Raw genomic sequence first — 18,540 nt, 5'->3', positions numbered from 1 at the left:
TGCCTCCTCGGTGAGGAATTCTGCCACAGTGCGTGGTGGGCAGCACACGAGGCCTGCGAGAAGCCCTTGTTTGTAACCCCCGTATGAGGTGGTGAAGCTTCTTGTCTTCCGTAAAGTTGGGATCCGCACGTTCAAAAAGGGGGGCCACCTCCTCGAAATAGATGCGTACACTCTCGTTGTTGCGCTGTTTGCGCGAATGTAACGCAGCTTCTGCTCGCTCTGGACGGTCTGCATTCAAATAAGTGGCTATCAGATTGCGGCAGAAGGTCTCCCAGGATGTAAGCGAAGCTTCATGGTTTTCGAACCATGTCCAAACCAACTCCTTAAGCTTAAAATAGACATTGTGGATCTTACGGTCGTTCCTCCAGCCGTTGTAGCGGGCGACACGCTCGAAGATCTCGAGGCAGTCCTCGGCGTCCTCGACGACGTCGCCATGAAAAGACGGGAGTGTTCGTGGCTGGTGACAGAGGAGTTGCGCCGAAAGCCTGTTCTCAGTTGCCATGGCAGCTGCCTCCTCCGAAAACGGAGGTTGCGTCGCCCTTTTGCAGCCGGAAGGAGTCCAAATTCAGGCGATGCTCTACGGTGGCGACGGCCGCGGCTCTGGTGACCTAGGGTGAGTTCCGTATTGGTCGGTAGCATAAGCGTATCTGGAAGCGTACTCCGCTGTTGCGCCAGATTTGCCATGAATGTTGCGCCATAGAGAAACATAAGTATTTTTCTCTATGATTACGGGCCACACAATGGGGGACAGACTGCTCCGGGCTCTCGAGCGGCGGTAAGCAAGATGGCGATGCACTTCTACTTCTTCCACTTCTGAGCCTTATGAATATTATGTCCAATCCCGTTAGCAGTATATTACAAATAGTCTAATCATTCAATTAAATTAATGTACAGCCGGTTTCCGCGGTGCCATCGGAGGTGAAGCGCACTAGCCGAGGGCCGCCGCAAGCCATCAATTACAGTAGTTTGCTTAAGCAGATCACCGCGATGTGGCATAAAAAATGAGTGCAACAGACCGAAGGCCCCCTTAACCTTGCTGCACGTTCATATGGCATTACGATTTCACAGTGCAAGCGCTGCCTGCCGGCAGCCAAGGACACGCAGCCGACACCTCCACGCGAGCGACGCGGTCAGGAAAAGCGCAACTTGCAAAGTTGCACTGCTGAGTTCATTATGGCGAATAGCCGCGGCAATTGCATCAATATAGTTCGTGCCTTTCCTGAACATTATCATAGAATTTGCAAGGTAAAATGGCCTGGCTTAGCTGATGGTTAAGCCTAGGATGCGAAGCATAGTTTTGCGGTCTGGCAAGCCGCCCTCTCCCTGGCTGACATCTCGCTGCTCAACTGAATCAACGAGTGCGTCGCCTTTCGCGTGACGTCAGTATCTCCTAGCGGTAGGAGCGGGAGTTAGGCCGCCGGCGGAGACTGCGCGTCCGCAAACGAGCGCACGAGGCCCCAGCTTTCACAGCTCTTGTGACGTCATATCACGTGGTGCGCCGATGAAGGTCAAGTGGTAGCTACGCGGCCGTGCGCGGCGCAGCAAGAAAGAGTTCGGTTGTGCGTGTAATATGCTTCGCATAATAACATAATTAACATGGACTATGTAGGAAATAATTCCAATAATCCGGGTTCGGTATATCTGGTTTCAACTGTCAACATGCATGCCCTGAAAGATCGTGTCCATATAATGCACCGACCCATTCTTGCATCTCATTCTGACCCTATAAGGGATATGAGCGCCGAAACATCAATAGGTTTTCTGTTCTTCAAGCTTTGGCTAGCGCACATTTCTAGCCAATCGCCAACTCACGAGGAGTGCTCAACGTCAACATACTTTTCAGATAGATTCCTTTATGTATGCTGTATTCCTCAGTGCCTCTTGTCTTCTGCTTAATTTTGAAAACATAGAGCACCCACAGGCCCAGCTATTTTGTCAAAATGCGCGAAAGGATGTCGCAACCCGCGGCTGTGACGCGATTCACCATGACATTTGTGTTTCTCTTTGCGCAGGGTTGCGCGGTGGACGCGCCAGCACTCTAAAAACTCCGCCAGTTTAACCGCTGAGCCAGTGCCGGATGGGCGGCTTTGTGCGGCGGGGCAGTGAAACGAGTGTTTTTTATCATTTTTTTTTGGCCTCCGGAATGCCTCTCTCTAGGCTACGCACGGAAAGCAGCAGGCTACACTGCATTCGGACGCTCAGCACGGTGTTTTCCTCTTGCAGTCGGAACTGCAGAGGCTGATTTTCTTCCTAGTCATTTCAAGCCAGCACTTTGCACGCTTCGGTTAACGAACTGTTCCTGGTTTTGTTTCTCCAGTTGCGGCGCTCATTATGCACTCAAAATATCACTTATGGCGCCGCCAGAATGCGGCGGGGCAGTGAAACGAGTGTTTTTTATCATTTTTTTTTGGCCTCCGGAATGCCTCTCTCTAGGCTACGCACGGAAAGCAGCAGGCTACACTGCATTCGGACGCTCAGCACGGTGTTTTCCTCTTGCAGTCGGAACTGCAGAGGCTGATTTTCTTCCTAGTCATTTCAAGCCAGCACTTTGCACGCTTCGGTTAACGAACTGTTCCTGGTTTTGTTTCTCCAGTTGCGGCGCTCATTATGCACTCAAAAATCACTGTATGATGATGCTGAAATGCAGCTCCGGTCCGAAAAAGCGCTGGATGAGGGACTGCGAGCATGCAGTCACATGCCGCCGGCTGCCGAGACGTTGGACACGTTTGCGAGAAGACTTAGCAGAATAATTACAGAGCGGTGGTCCACGAGTCAGCCATAGCCTGAAAACTGACTGGAGTCGTAGTGAAAAACAAGAATTGAAAAAAAAAAATGAAATGCAAGAGTTTTGACATGCAACAGAGTTACAAAATTGAATTGTTCAGCGTTGTGGGTGAAATGGGAGAAAAGATAGAGGGAATGGGGGGGGGGGAACGGTATTAAATGAGTGGCGCGAGTGTCACTCCGGTTATTCCCCGTCGCTGTCCTCCTCTGCACAGAGAGCGCTAAGCGTTTCGAAGATGACGCACTGTCAAGCATCAGACGTTGCATGTCTGAGCGAATTATGCGATATTCATGAAGAAGAATCATTTCTCCTACGAATTTGTGTGTTTTGTCCGGCTAAATCTATGCACATCCAACGCTTTTTCGCTTCACCGTAATCAAAACGCAGGTTCGCTTTTTGGCGTGTACAAGAGAGCAGCTGCAGTTTCAACTTTCGATATTTCAGACGCACTAAAGAACGTGGAAATTTGTTACGAAATACTTTTGTCTCTCCACCTGTTAGGGATTATTATTGCAGTGATATTATTGTTACTAGTTTAAAAAGGCAGTTGGTGTTATTGCAGGGCCGTATTGCATGACCGTATTGTAGGACCTGAATGAAAGAAAAAAGATCAGTGAGTGGCCCTGTCAAAAAGGTTCCCCTTTCGCCTGTTTCCTAATAAAATTATTGAAGTCGTACAGCCGCTACAGGGTTTTTAAGTTCATTATGAAAAATCAAGGCGCTAACAAACAACGACACAGAAGGGACACAGCGTTTTAAAATGACATCTTTTGCAGCATTTTCTGGCGACTGTCTATTGTTTCCAAGAAAATTCTCTAATGACGATGAAGAGACGTGACATAAGGCAACGCGTTACGTGATCCCCGTCGTTAACCGTTGTGCCAAGGACTGCGTGTCCACCGATGTAAAGGCAGCACAGTTAGGTTAAAGCGGTGTCCATCTTTCAGGGAGCCAGAGACAGCTCATGCGCGCTTCTGTGCGCCTGCATCGCTTTGAAGGCTGGCGCCGGCTTTGGCGGCCGCAGCAAACGGTTTCCAAACAGCTGTGACACGGCTATCAGGAGTGCCCCGAGCCGCGCAGACACTTTCTCCGCTGAGAGTGTCTGCTTCCTTTGCAGTGTTGCTTGACGCTTCGGCTGTACGGTGCCTTCTAAGTCGACTCTGCTGCTTTCGTTGGCACAGCTATCTGAGACGGCTGGTGTGTACATAAAGAAGTCAACGGACAACGTGTTCGATACGTCCAAGGATGCCCTCCCTGTTAGGCTCCAACAGATCGCCGAAGATCAGCTTGGAGAGACTCCAGAGCGGAGAAAGGAATCCCTCGCGAAACTTTTGCAGCTTTTATCAGGTGAGGTAGAAATTCGACTGCCTAAAAATGAGTGAACGAGAGTGCATCCGTATTACAGGCGGCTTTACAAAGTGCCAGAGGCAGGGTAATATTATATTTCGTTTTTTTTAACGTTATCTCACACAAGCAACTTAAGTTGTCGCTAGAATAACTACTGGCGGGAAGCTTGGCCACCGGTTATTTGCTGCCATTGTTAAAATTCAGTGAGGTTTATATTCCGACTGAGATTTTAAGTAGAGAAATAATCAACCTTGGTCCACCGAGGGAAGACTGAAGTAAGTAGAACTCAATACGTTCATTCACCTCTTCTAAGTTCCGCAACGTTGCCGGACCCATTAATATATAGAGCTTTCTTGGAAAGACGCTAAACTGTATAGCACTAACCGTTTAAGACCGACTGGCTAAAGAGTTTTACCTTTTGTGGCGTGTGGCCACAAGCGACTCATGTCCAAGTAGCGACCTTTTTTTGAAGAAGCTAAACGCGAACTGTTTCACAACCTTCTCCCCGCAGATAAACTTGAATGCTAATAACTTTCTAGTCATCATACTTGTCTGCACGCAGTCTTTTTCTGTAAAAGCGGTCAGAAAGCCACATGGAGTGCTCTGGCGAGGAATCTTTCACAAAAAAAATTACAGATTGTAGGTTTAGGATGGAAGAGCGGATGTTTTACTGAGAACACACCTGGAAAATTTTAACCCGCTGTCTATTGCAGAGGAGGAGGATCTCAATTCCCGGAAGGATGCGCAATTTCTTCTGCGCTTTCTACACGTGCGGAAATACAACGTTGAAGCAGCCCTACGCACCGTAAAGAACTACTACAAGATCCGGAACGCTAGCGGTCCGGCCTTTCGGGACTTTCTGCCCTCCAAAGTGTCTCCGGTCACGCGAAAACTCATGATGGTATTGCAAGAAAAGGACGTACATGGACGCCGCATCTTCCTGTTCAAACCCGGGGGGTAATGTTTCCGAAGCAACCTGCCTTCATATTGCAGAGAATTGTTCGAGCATATATCCAGATCATTTTTATGTAGGTAGTAGGCTTAGTGGTTTCCACCTATTGAAAGCTTTGGCAACACAGTGGCCACCTGATATAGTGCCAAAATCTCGGAAACCAAACAAAAGGTGAGATCTTGCCGTCTCATACTGCGACCTTCAAGTGCCCTAGTATTTTTACGTAAAAGTAAAAGAAATTCTGCAGTAAAGAGAAAGTTTAAGACAAGATACGCCAATCTTGTGACATGTGCAGTACATTTCCTGCATGGCGCGGATGTATACGTATACAGGTCCACTGGCGCACCTGGCGAGAAGGTTTTCATGCAACAGTGCTATCTAATATGTCATTTAATGGTTAATCAAACAGCACGCGAGTCTTTAGCTCTACGTGTCACCTGAGTTGAGGCAGCTACTCCGAAGCTAGTAAAGAAAATTGCCCAGTAATTGCGGTGCGTAGTAAAAGGTATTCTTGCTGCGTAAATACCCGTGGTGTAATTATATATAGTGCTGTGCTGGCCTCCAGAAGGTTTCCGAAGAGAACGTTCATTTCGCGTTCGAAAAGTATGGCGAGAACGCCTGCTAACAGATGCATCTTTTTGTGCATGCCATTTCTGGTGTCTCCGTTAAAAACTGGGCTGTGTTTAAGATTGCAGCTGTTTTAGTTATTACGCTCAGTGCTTGATGTAACATTCATTGAAAAATTGTTCTAGTCTAAAGCGCACGCTTCATGCCTACTAAAGAAAGGTTTGTTATATTACTGGATCTGGTACAGCAACTAATTATTTCATACGGTCGAAAAACAGGCAGTTGACCCATTCAGGTGCGGAAGTATTCAGACACCTGAGGCGAAAGACTACTATTACAATCAGAGTCATTGCAACTGTGCACGAGAAGCTTATGCTGCACCACGTCTAGAGAGCGGCCACCTCTTTTTTTTCGCAACCTCCAATTCGTAGTTATTTTTCAAATAAAATTTTATAAGCTGAGCCATGTACCCGAGCAGTTGGTCCAGCTGTGCACCAAGCGCTTAATGGTTCCTAAAATCACGAATAATTTAACGAAGTGCCGGTAATAGAGTAAAATATCTCAATACACCAGAAATATTTGACACCTACGAATTGACGCGTGGACTCCATTCGAAACAGTCGCATCTTCTCCGTTTTCTCAGGTTCTTGGAATCTCGATGAATCTTCATGCGTCGATGTTCACCGGGCCATTATTCTGTGCATGGAACACTTGGCTATGGATCCAACGACTCATACGTTGGGCATGGTTACCCTGTTTGACTACGGAGGCTTCACACCCGACAAAGTGCTTGCCATTAATGTCGGCTTGATCAGGCGGGGCTTCGAGTATTTACAGGTAAGTAGATAAGTCGAGATCCCGCGAACAAATCAACTTTTAGTAGATTGAAACAACTGAAGAGAGCACCCACCCTTTTTGATTGTCCTCAAAAATTACCTTGACACCGTTTACCTCATTGTAATAGGGAGATATATGCACAATAATGAAAGGAAAAGCAATTCTTCCGTGCGTCCCAGCCCGGCATTCCACGATCTGGTGAGAGCACTTCATACGATGAAAAGGTCTTGCTGGCAACGCAGCAGTGATTTACGATATCGCGTGCCAATACTATGGCCGCAAATTTCTCGTATTCTATTTGTTCGTCAATTTCTTTTCTAGTTCTGCTTTTTTAGTAGTCATTTTATCTTCGCCACGCAGAGAAAGTATATCCCACTACAGACCCGCCGCGGTGGCACAGTGGTTATGGAGCTCGGCTACTGACTCAGAAGACGCGGGTTCGATCCCGGCCGTGGCGGTCAAACATTGATTGAGGCGAAATTCTAGAGGCCCGTGTACTGTGCGATGTCAGTGCACGTTAACGAACCCCAGGTGGTCTTTAAACCATATCACACGTCCTAGTCGACAAGTCTGTACTGTATTTCGCAACCAATACAGTCGCGTCCTGCTGAGAAAGGTGTGCTAATTGGCATTCTGATATAAGCGAAGTCAACAAGTTTGAGCGCCGGTAGTCAAACGAACAGCGGCAAGTAAAATATTCGGGGCGGCAATTTGCTGACCCAAAGTGCGGGGAGGCTAAAGCCTTAAGTGCTGCGTTGCTGCTTGTGTCACTGAAGCGTTGTTAAAATGTTAAACTTCGTCTCTGAGAGTGGAACGCGACAGCGTCTTGCAACGCTTCCAGGGAGTCAACAGAACGCCATCGCCCGTTCGGCTGTACGCCTTCGTCGTCGGTAAATGGTTTTTGAGCATAGAAATTGTATCTGTCTCATAATAATGTTTTCAACAGCGCAAACTACACAAGGACACAAGACGAGGAAACACACACACGAGCGCTCGTGTGTGTGTTTCATCGTCTTGTGTCCTTGTGTAGCTTGCGCTGTTGAAAAAATTATTATGAATAACCAACTAGCCCGTGACCTTACCCTGCTCAAGTATCTGTCTCGCAGATCTCAGTGGACACCTGAACCTCGCCGTAACGGGATGTGAGGAAGATGGGAGTGAACGAAGACGCCGTAGTAGCTGGACGCGCCCTTGTTCATTCCAAACCATCGAGCTGGCATAGCGGAGTGGTCAGCATGCTCGTCTCGCACAACTACTCGGTTTTATTTATTTATGTGGTCTGACTAGAAAGATTATTAGGCTAATTGATTAACTATATTACTACATTCGTCATTAATTATCATACAATTATCATAGAATCCCTTAATTCGTGCTCTAATATCTTTCGAATGCCATCGATTAAGTATCGATTAAGTAACGACTGGGATGTGCCCATATAAAACACGTAATCGAAACGCGGACACATCTGCAGACACAGCTGCCGACACGGCTGCTAACGACAGTATAAGGCACTAAAGGCTTTCGCCTTAAAAAATCCGAAGCAACAAATTCTGGAACAGTGAGGGAAAGAAAAGCATTACTGGTCAAAATCTCGAGAAACCTAGTTATTTCCGCCGTAGATTGCTTTAGCGAGCGCTGCAATTTGCTCATTGAATGACTGTGTTTTTCTCATGACGGAGTAGTCAGCTCCGGTGTCCACCAAGGCACTAACCGCGTGACCGTCGACCATAACTTCAAGGTCACTTGTTCGCGTTTTCGTATTGCACGTTGTCTTCGGTGTACGATCTTGGCTTCGTCGGGCAGTGAGTCTGCGGTGGGCGTACTCAGACGTTACTTCTCTGGGCGGTGGTATAAGGTTAAAGTCTGGCCGCGTCGTCGTCGTCGTCGTCGGTGTTGTCGTAGTTGTGGCATGGTCTTGCGTTTTCTTCGATAGAGGATCTTTGCTCTTGCGCTCAGAAGGAACCTCACCTCCAGAGGCTGCTTTATTCAGTTTAACCGTCGGGGGCTGGGGGAGCGTCCACGCATCGCGTAACCTGGCCTAGGAGATACAAAGCGCGGTGAAGATGGCGACGGGGAACGTGATAGGCAGCTCGGCGATGAGCATCCTTCCCAACGCAAAAAATCCTCGATTTCAGCTCGTCGCTGGCCGGGTCGGGGTCGTGGAGCGTCGTAAGAGAAGCCTCGGATGCCCAGTCCTCTGTATGGGCAGTGCCGGAGGACGTGACCGACTTCGCCACCGTGGAAGCGTAGTGGGCGGAGCTGGTCGGGAGTTCTCCACTCGTCGCATGTCCTCGGCTGTGTGCGACGCTCGTAGGACGGGCGGGTTGGGGCAAGAGGGCGGCGGTCCAACGCAGCTGGCTGAGGGCGATAGGGGCTTGGGTCCTGTCGTCGAGGTGCAGGACGGCGCACAGCTGCGGCGTAAGTCATGGCTGTGGGCTGCAGAGGCAGCGTGGCTGTCGGCGTCACACCCATGAACTGTTGAACCTCATCCCGAATGACGTCTGTGAGCGATGAAAGCTGCGGGTGCATTCTCGTTGGCAGCAATCGCCGGCGCTCTTCTCGCACAACTTGACGGATAACCTCCCGCAGGTTGTCGTTGTTAGCGGTTTACAGGCAATTTGCTGAGAAAACGCGCTGCTGGCGGTCACACTGGCGGGCTCGGGCATCATGAGTTTTTTCCATAGTGGATGCCTCCTCTATGAATTCTGCGACAGTTTTTGGTGGTTTGCGGAAGAGGCCGGCAAAGAGTTGCTCTTTAACTCCTCCGATGAGCAGCTTTACTTTTTCTTCTTCCTTCATGTTTGCGTCGGCACGCCGGAAGAGACGCTTCATTTCCTCATTGTACACTGCAACGGTCTCGTTTGGGTGTTGTACGCGAGATTGTAGCAGCTGCTGGGCTCTCTTCTTTCGCACGACGTTCGTGAAGGTCTTTAGAAGCTGCTCCTTGAAGGTTTCCCAGTTCGTGAGGCTAGCTTCCGCATTCTCAAACCAGATCCTTGCTGGTCTCTCCAAGGCGAAGAAGACGTACCTAAGTTTCGTGGCATCGTCCCAGTTCTTGCTTGAAGATAGCCACACGGTCGAACTGTTCCAGCCATTCTTCCGGGTCGGCACCAGGCGAGGCGTCGAAGGTTGGTGGCACCCGGGGCTGCTGAAGAATGATTGGAGTCGTCGCCTGGGGCACGCTCATGGTGGACGTTGCTACTGGCTTTCGCTTCCGGGTAGGCTCCGGCAGAATCCCGAACTCAGGTGCGTCCCCTTGCAGTCGTCGGCTTCTGCGGTGGACTGGAGTCAAGTCCTCCAGTGAATGACTCAAAGAGCTGGCGTCGCGACTTGCTGGGGGTGTTCGGTACATGGAAGGCCACCCAACACCTCCACCAGGTGTCACGTTGTAGTGACGGATATCCAGCAGTCAGGAAGACAGCAACAAAACTTGCAAACGAAGCTCTTTATTTTGGCTGACTTGCGCCCGCAAAAGAACTGAATCACTCAGCGGCGGCGTAAGCAACAAACGTGCTCGTCAGTCGTCGAACTATGAATGCCCGCCGCTCGTGGCATCGCTCAATTTAAAGGCGGCGAGGAAATTTCGAGACAACAGGACAAGATCATCTACAGTAATCTGGAGAAACGTAGATGCAGCTCTTCTTGCCTGTGATGAATCGAGATTAGTCCAGTCGCTTTTCGCGTCACAAAAAAAAAAAAATAACACCCCTTTCCTGCGGCCTTGAGCGCGAAAGAACGGACACTATAGTGATACGAGGCACATGGTCCCGAACGGTTGATACCAGGCATCACAAGAAAGCGTCGAAGTGGTACCGCAGTGATTACTAGCTAATTAGCTGCATTCTTGAAATATGCCTAATAACAACGTTGACATCACTAAAAAAAACTGCGTTGTGTTGTTCTGTGGATTATATGGCACAGAAGCTTGTAAGGCCGTCGTGCCCCCTCCCCCCCCCCCCCCCCCCAAAGAAAAAAATAAAACTCTGAGGGGTGGGGCAATTAATTATCAATACGTGGACAATGCGTGAGCATAGCTACTCCGTACGGCTAATAAAGTAGTGGCTAGTGCATCACACAACGCATAAAGGCAAAGCCCTCTCCATTTGCTAGGATTTTCTATAGCGCGCAGCGCCTCAGTTTCTGGTTGCATGCCAACGGAGACACTGGAACGTCTGCACATGGCCGTTGCGGACTGGCCTCTCGCCCGCCACGAGCGTCCCCTGAACAGGGTCATGACGTCACGTGATGCGTGACGTCATGACCCTGTCAGCCAATGGGAAGCATGTGACGGTAGGTGGTCGCATTTTTTTTTTTTGGCGGTGATGATTTTCATGCTATTTCACTTTAGAAATGCTGCAGGTGCAATGCCTTTTCTGCTATCTGGCATGTACGCCTACCTCCGCGGCCTCATATTATTCAACCACATGCGTGCTTTACTTCTATGTGACGTGTCCGCTCTCTTAAGGTCCGCTTGGCGCAGCTGGTCGCATTATTTATTTATTTTTTGTTTTTGGGTCATGTTTGCAAGCAATACAAACTGTAGATTGTTCTGTTCAGCGATTAGTTCTTTTCTTAGCTATTGTGTGATAAGTTTCCATTGTCCTTAATATAAGCTGATGTATTCTGCGCGGAATTGTATTTAAAATTTATATAGGTGCACTACTTAACGTCTTTTAAATAACACTGCAGTTAATTTAAAAGTGTACCAAGGATAAATCTATACAATAATTCTTCTGAGCAAAAATCGATTCTAGTGCTATTTCTAGTTATGCTCATGTTTGCCCGACAACAGAAGACTCCATTACTGCTCACGAAATTGCATATATTTGCATCTATTTCCATCTATGGAGAAGCCTGTGTACATTTTTTTTTGTTGCACTATCTAGAAGATCGGTGGACCTCTACTGATAGAGGGCAGCTGCAATTGATCCACAGCATCCCTTTAGCAATCTTTGCTTTCAAACCAAATGACGCTTTGTGAGGTCCTGCCGACTTCCCAGAAAATGTTTTAGGCAGCATAGAATTTTGTTCTGTTAAAAGAACTTGTGATTTCATTATGCAGTGCTTCCCAAACCATTTAACCTGAAGACAAATTGAAATAATGAAACCATTTCACATTACTCTCAATGGACCGGGCGTCCTCTGTGGTCACCTGATTATCTTCTTTTAACCAGCTCAGCTCAGCGTTGAAACCGGCTTATAGAATCTATTATTCCTAAATTTGATCATAAAAGTGACTGCTTATTTTCTTTAATGGCTTTGGGCAGTGGCATGATGAAATAACAAGATACCACATCATGATTAATGAAGCGTTTATTCGCAATGAATTTCGTTTAAGCGCCGCTTCATATGGTCGCCAGTGTGCTTATTCACTTCGTGTTCTTGACCTAATGATTTCTGTAAAAATAAGACAATGTTACTGCTGTTTTCCCGTATTATTTGCGTAATATTCACTAATAGGGAGGCAGCGTCTAAGCAATTGTAGACAAATTTGAGGAGTTTACTCTGTCCTAATAGGAGGAGATGCATTCAAGCGAATGATGGACGTAAATTTTGTGGAATTAGATCTTTTGCTTTAATCCGAAACTTGTGTTGTGAATATGGCTCCGTAGTAGCTAAAAAAGTTCCTAGCTTTCTAGTTAACGAAAGAATATCCGCTCACGAAGCGACCAACACCATCAGTGCAAGTTTTTTTGTCAGCATAACCAGCGCGCTAGCGATTACAGCGTGACCCTTCCTCACATACAGTGCCACTACACGTTGAATAAGCACGAGTTAACGTGGCTTTCACTAAGGAGAAAGCTCGCAATGATGCTGCAGTCCGTACTGCGGCTTGCGGTTCGTTGTTTTTAAGGGCGTACCACATGTTACTGAATTTTGCAGTTTGCCTTGTAGCCCTGTCTGTCACGCGAGATGAGCAGTGGCGCTCGACAGCAGAGTGCTTGGTCATCTGCTCGCTGTTTTTCGCCTCTCACAATCGCTACATTTGCAGCCAAACGACAACGCGTTCCCAGAGCACGTTCGGCGATCGCCCATGCACGGAGTGACTCTGAGAGTAAGTCCATTCCCACGATGTCTCAAATTTAAACCAAGAAATACGTCGACGACGTGGTTCATACTCCGAAAGGCGGGCTTCCCTTGAAGCTCTAGAAGGTAGCAGAAGAGGAGTTTGGGGGACACCCTAGCAGAGGCAGGAGGCCCTAGAGAAACTTGCCCTCTCCTTCCTGGTTGGGTATGCAACAAAACTGCTTGACCCTTGTCTTTTACCGGCCTCTGTTCGTCCCCCGCTTCTGCATCGTCATTGTGCATTGCTAGGTGCGTGTGCCTTTGTGGCCTTGCTCCGCTCTGCTCAAACACGTTTTTAAGGCGAAAGCCTTTAATGCCTCATTCTGTCGTTAGCAGACGCGTCGGCAGGAGCGTCGAAAGACGCGTCGGCAGGAATGTCGACAGACGCGTCGGCAGCCGTGTCGACAGACGCATCGGCAGATTTGTCCGCCTTTCGGCGCCACTGCTTAGAAAGAAACTGCGCCGAGGGTGGGAATCGAACCAGCGCCTTTGGCATTTGAAGAGGAGACGCTACCACTCCGCCACGAAGGCTCAAGGTTCCAGCATGAATAAAGGCGCATCTAGTGAATGCATAGGTTTCATAAATAAAATAAAAGGAATAAAGTGAAGGAAAGGAAAATTAAAATAAGAAAATAAGCAAAAATAAAAGCAAAATAAAATAGGATATGAAAATAAAAATAAAAAACAATAAAAACAAGATACGAGCAAAAATAAAAAGAGTATGAAAAATAAAAAAGTAAATACAAACAAACAGTGCGCCAGGAAACGCTTTCGCCTTGCAGCACTTTGGAGAGCCAAAGTCCCCCTCAATTATGACGGGTGTCCACCGAGATTTGTGCGACAGTTACTCCTTTCCTGAAAAACAGTTTTCTGCACTCTGTGCCTTCCGTGTTGTCTGAGGCGTCTTGGCAACATTTTTTCTTTCGCAGCAGGCCTTTGACAACTCTATAGGTGCGTAGTTTCTCTCTGAACTTTTGATATCTTTTTAGCTATTTTTTGCGGCTTCTAGCACCTTGTGCAATCTTTCCCTTTGTCGGCCTCTGTTTGCGCTCCTCGATCTACGAAATGGAATGGAAGGGCCAATGGAAGGTCAGCGCCGGACATGTCTGTCATTGTGTGCTGTCTGTCCCGCGCTGTTGCTCAAAGTTGTCAACGGACTCTTGTTTGTCGTTGGGATTCGAAAGTTCGCGATCGCCTTCGCTCTGAAACGGACCCCGCCATGCGTACCCGGCTGAAAAGACTGCCACAACAAATGGACCCGTACTCTCTCCGTTTTACCGACTCCTTCATTTTACTGTATTTTTGCTTTTTATGAGTTGGCTTCAAGGCTGTCGCCGGACGCTCCCTCCTCAGTTTTTTTTCCTCTATGCGGCTTGCAGGCGTGTGCGAATACGGAAGGCGCTGCGGAAAGCGTGCGCGCAGCGAGCAGACGACCCGAAGAACCGGCTAGGCCCAACCTTCGCCCGTCAGTCAGAACGATGCACCAATGGAATTTATTTCGTGGAAGTTTTCAGTATGACGTCAACCCGAAGGCTCGGGAGCCAGAGCAGAGGATCAGGATGTTTGCTTCTGGAAGGAAAGAACGAACGGGCTTTGACTTCAATTTTTACATCTTTTCGGGGGGCGCATGGCTCTGGTAGTTTGCAGAGGTTATCTTCGATGCTTTATCTACACGATGGGCTTGTTTCTTTAAAATGTCCGGACCCCTGCATAGTTGCTGTTTAACTCGCCCTTTAATACGCTCCCAGATGACAGTGCGCCGCATTCAAGGCTATCGCGCCGCCATTGTCCACCCTTTCTCCAAACAACCTGTTTACATGAGTCGGTCGGGGGACCTTTCTTCTGGCGTGGCTTCTTATACTGCATGCACTTCTTCCTCTCTCAATGGCACTGCCGCTTCTCTGTCCGGCTTTGCACAATGTCGGGCGTCTACACCAAGAAATGCGTGGACGATATGTTGGATAATACCGAAGGAGCGCTGCCGTTCAAGCTGCAGCGGATAGCCGAAGAGGAGCTTGGCGAAACACCTGCTGTGCTGTTGTTGGACTACGCTGAATTCAGAGCTGACAAGATTCTTCGCTCAGCACCGGGCTCATCCGAAGAGCACTAGAATGCATTCAGGTGCGGTTCTGGATTTCAGTTATGTCGCTTGGACAGTATACCAAACAGACAGTGACAGTCGAAGGCTGTGTGCAAGTAAGAAAAAAAAACCCAGCCTGTCGCTTAAAGTACGCCTTATGGCATGGTTCAATTAACGACCACGCAATAATATTGAAATAGTAGGTGCTATTCCCGAGATGCCGCTCTCTCTGTGCCAATATCTGAGCTAATAGTACGGGAAAGTGCAGAGGCGTTAAGGCTGAAAATATTACAAAACAATTTTAGCGGCTACGACCCGTTTGCGCGCTGGGAGCCAGACAGCCGAGCCTAATGTGGCTGTACCGACTACGATAACCTGGCGGCGCCGATGAGATATTCAGCGCGAGGACAGTATAGAGGTAGCGACAACGTAGGGATAAAGTGATCAGTTAGCTGCTCAATCCGGGAAATGTTTTCAGTTAACAATGCATCGGCTGTCAGCAATAAACGAGAATGCTGAGTAGGTGTCTTCTATTCGGAATCATAGGCACAATTTTTTTTCCGTCGCAGTTCTCTTAAAACAGTTTAGTCCTCCATAGTAAAAACCGAAACACAAGTATCTAAATTAAAAATTCTTGAAATAACCTGCACATATAAAATTCGCCTCGCGCGTGATAAGTGAAAAGACCTACCGCTAATATGCCGCTGTTAGCTTTCCCGGTAGACGAGATAATGCGTGCACGCAACCAATCGTGCTTCTAGAATAAAGCAATTTGTTTTGGGAATGTTAACCACTTTTGAAGTGCGGAAATAAATCTTTTGCAACTAAGAAACCTGATACCTAAACCAGCTTGTCATGAATGGCCGACTATACGGCAAAAATATAAGGTTGAACAGACACGTTCCAGTGCAATTTTGCTATTCCGGAGAAAACTGCTATTGTAGAGAAAATGCACCTGCGCTCCCTAATAAACAATTTTTCTCTACTTCAGGACTGCATGCCGACGAAGATGAAGGCTGTGCATATTGTTAGGCAAGCCTATGCTTTCGACCTCTTCTTCGCACTCATAAAGCCATTCATAAAAGCTAGGTTAGCCGAAAGGGTAACCCTAGAGTCCTTCTGATTATATTTAGATTTCACATAGTTTTGTCGGTTCGTCTGAGTTGCATTATAGAAGAAAATGCCGATAAAGATGGCAGCATTCACATGCCCTGACAGCAGGGTTCAGAATAGTGGCATGATTCCGCATAGAAACCCCTTTGTGCTGTGCACTGAGGAAATAACCTACAAGATCCCACTTTCATGCGGGAAGGCGCACATTGGGCCGTAAGCATATGCCTTAATGAGCGATTAAGGGAGCACCATAAGGAAGTTAGGGATGGCGGTTCCAGCAAATTGGCACGGCACTGTCGTGCTCACAAATGTAAGCCTGGTTCTAAAGAATGCAATGTTATTGGTAGAAATTCGGATAGATTAACAAGAGAAATTATCGAGGTCATCGCAGTCGAAAGAGCTGGACCTGAAAGCTGCGTCAGCATTCTGTCATTGTCGCTGACATGGCATTCTTAGACTCGGGGCAGCGAGTCGGGGCAACGTGTTGCATTTGCTTTTTAAGGTTGTTGTTCTTGTCTAATCTGACACCTATGTTTTTTCTTCATGTCTAAATTTGTATTGTATTTGTCCCCTGAGTTCATGCTGCGGTATGGAACATAAAGCATTCACACGTATGGCATGAAATTTTCTGGACTTCATGTGTCTATAAACAAGTTTTTATAGCTCTAAATTTGTGTCACATCTGCTATTTTTACGAGCAATTCATGTAGTGGAACAAATACCTCGAAATGCGCTTAAAAAAGCTTTAAGTTTTGCAACTGCAATGATTGCTGAGAAATTGTGCCTCTTTTGGACGCCGACGGAATGCTGCTGGGACAGTTCGTACTACTGGTACATTTGAAAGGAGGGAGCCTCTAAACATAAAACTAAGGCAACATATGTCCTGATTGTTTTCTTTCGCAGGGCTTTAACTCTGAAGGCTCACTGGAACAGCCCAATTTGCAAAGTTCCAAGCGGGAGCGCACATGAAGACGCAAAGCTAGCTTTCTTCTAAGAACAGCCGAGGAAGAGTTCTCTCGTAAACAAATTAAGTTTAAAGTCGTAGTTGGACGTGCTGTAGGACGACTACTGGGCGCATTTTTCAATTTCGCACATGCGTACATAGTGCGCCCCCGACAAAATATATGCCCCAAGGGATTTGCTAATAAGGCCTATTGCTAAGCTATTGGATGCCTCGTATTCTTTTGTATGCTATTGTAATGCTATTGTATGTCTCCTTTTCATTCTAAGCGACCATGACGTTTCAAAAGAGGAATGGCGTCGCGTCCTCAATCCTTCCATGCTTTGGACGGCTATACATGTGCTAAGAAGCCCCGCTAAAAAGCTTAGAAGCGATCCTCTTGGACTGTAAACTTTTCACGGAGGCTGTACCTTGCAGGCCAGAATGTCTTGATGGTAAATGCCTCCTGGTAAAGTACTTTAGGTCAGTAGCCTTTAGCAGGCAATAACATTAAGTGCCCACCGTAACTAGCGCTCGATATTCGCCGCTTAGCCATGCTCAACACTCGGATAAATTTTACTTCGGAGAAAATCATGCAATATTTTTTAATTCAATTTGTTTTAAAAATTCAGTCTCGCATCTGAAGTATCCATTGATGAAACTTTTGTGCGAGTTTTTCAAGATTCAGGCTTTCTGATACAGAACACAAACATTAAAAGAATTCATGGTGAGCACGTGTGTTGTCTACGTTTTGTGAGGAGCTCACGTTCGCCGTGCTGTTTATGCTAAACAGATGCGATAAATAAAATTAACATTCTTTAGCAGCTGTTATAACAAATAGATCGACGCCAGGAGGAAAACATGCAGAATGTGAGTATTGTTTCCATCTACTTGCGTCCCACTGATCGCGATCACTAATACAAAGACCTACATACAAACTATCGCTTGGGTAGACGGAATGGATTCTAAAATAAAGCAAATGTTACATCTATCTGGCGTTACGCGATTAAAGGTATGCTTAAGACTTTTTGCACTGTCATACCCGATGTTCCACGGCCACAGAAACATGACAGATTTAAACTATATGAGCACCTTGTCTTATAAAAACACATGCGGCATGTGTGCATTCAAACGAAAAGCCTGTGGACCAAGCAGATGTATTCGTAATTGGTGTATTTAAGCGTAGGAAAACACGTTGAAGCTTTTGTGGTAAGAACGTTTGTTTGACAAATATGGAAAGAAAATTACTGAAATTCCCTTCGTTAAAGAACATGCTGATGAAAAAAATACGCTGTGAAAGCAAAAATCTTTTTCGGGCGCAGGTTACGTAGTGCATAAAACTGATATCATGGTTGAATAATGACGCCGCAGTTCTTTTTTTCTGCACTCAACTCAACCCATGCAAATTTCCTTTTCAGTTAATACAACGTTAAACGCCCGAGGTCTATGCAAAAGGCATGAGCAGTTTGCATCAAAGCGCTGGAGCAATGTGCACCACGCATTCAAAATTCAAATTTGAAAGCAGCCCACAGTTTGAGGCGGAGCGCTCGCGTCTATGTTGTTTGGGGCTTTGTCTTTGCACTGCCTCAAAGCTAGAAGCGGAGACGAGGTCTAATTTTCAAGCAGGGAGGTGCGGTGCTTGTAGCTTTGCACAAGGCTAACACATAGTGTACTGAGGTGTGCTTGCAGTAATTTTTTTATAATTTCCAATCGAATGCGGCAAAAGTTACGTGCTGCTCAAGCTGCTTGAACTAATGACATTGAATATCTTGCAAGCATTAGTAAAATGCAAACAGATTCATTAAAAGCTGGACAGTACGTAACTGTTTAAAGCAACATTTCGGAAATAAGCA

General features: G+C 47.0%; 1 pseudogene; it reads left to right on the top strand.

The window, feature by feature from the left end:
- Window positions 1-500: 500 nt before the first annotated feature.
- Window positions 501-16,716, top strand: LOC149327172 (retinaldehyde-binding protein 1-like; annotated as a pseudogene).
- The last annotated feature ends 1,824 nt before the right edge of the window (window positions 16,717-18,540 follow it).

The sequence above is a fragment of the Amblyomma mixtum genome, chromosome 10, assembly GCF_055824585.1.
Source record: "Amblyomma mixtum isolate Tamu chromosome 10, ASM5582458v1, whole genome shotgun sequence".
Taxonomy (NCBI): Eukaryota; Metazoa; Arthropoda; class Arachnida; order Ixodida; family Ixodidae; genus Amblyomma; species Amblyomma mixtum.
This window is presented reverse-complemented; position numbering and strand designations above follow the sequence as displayed.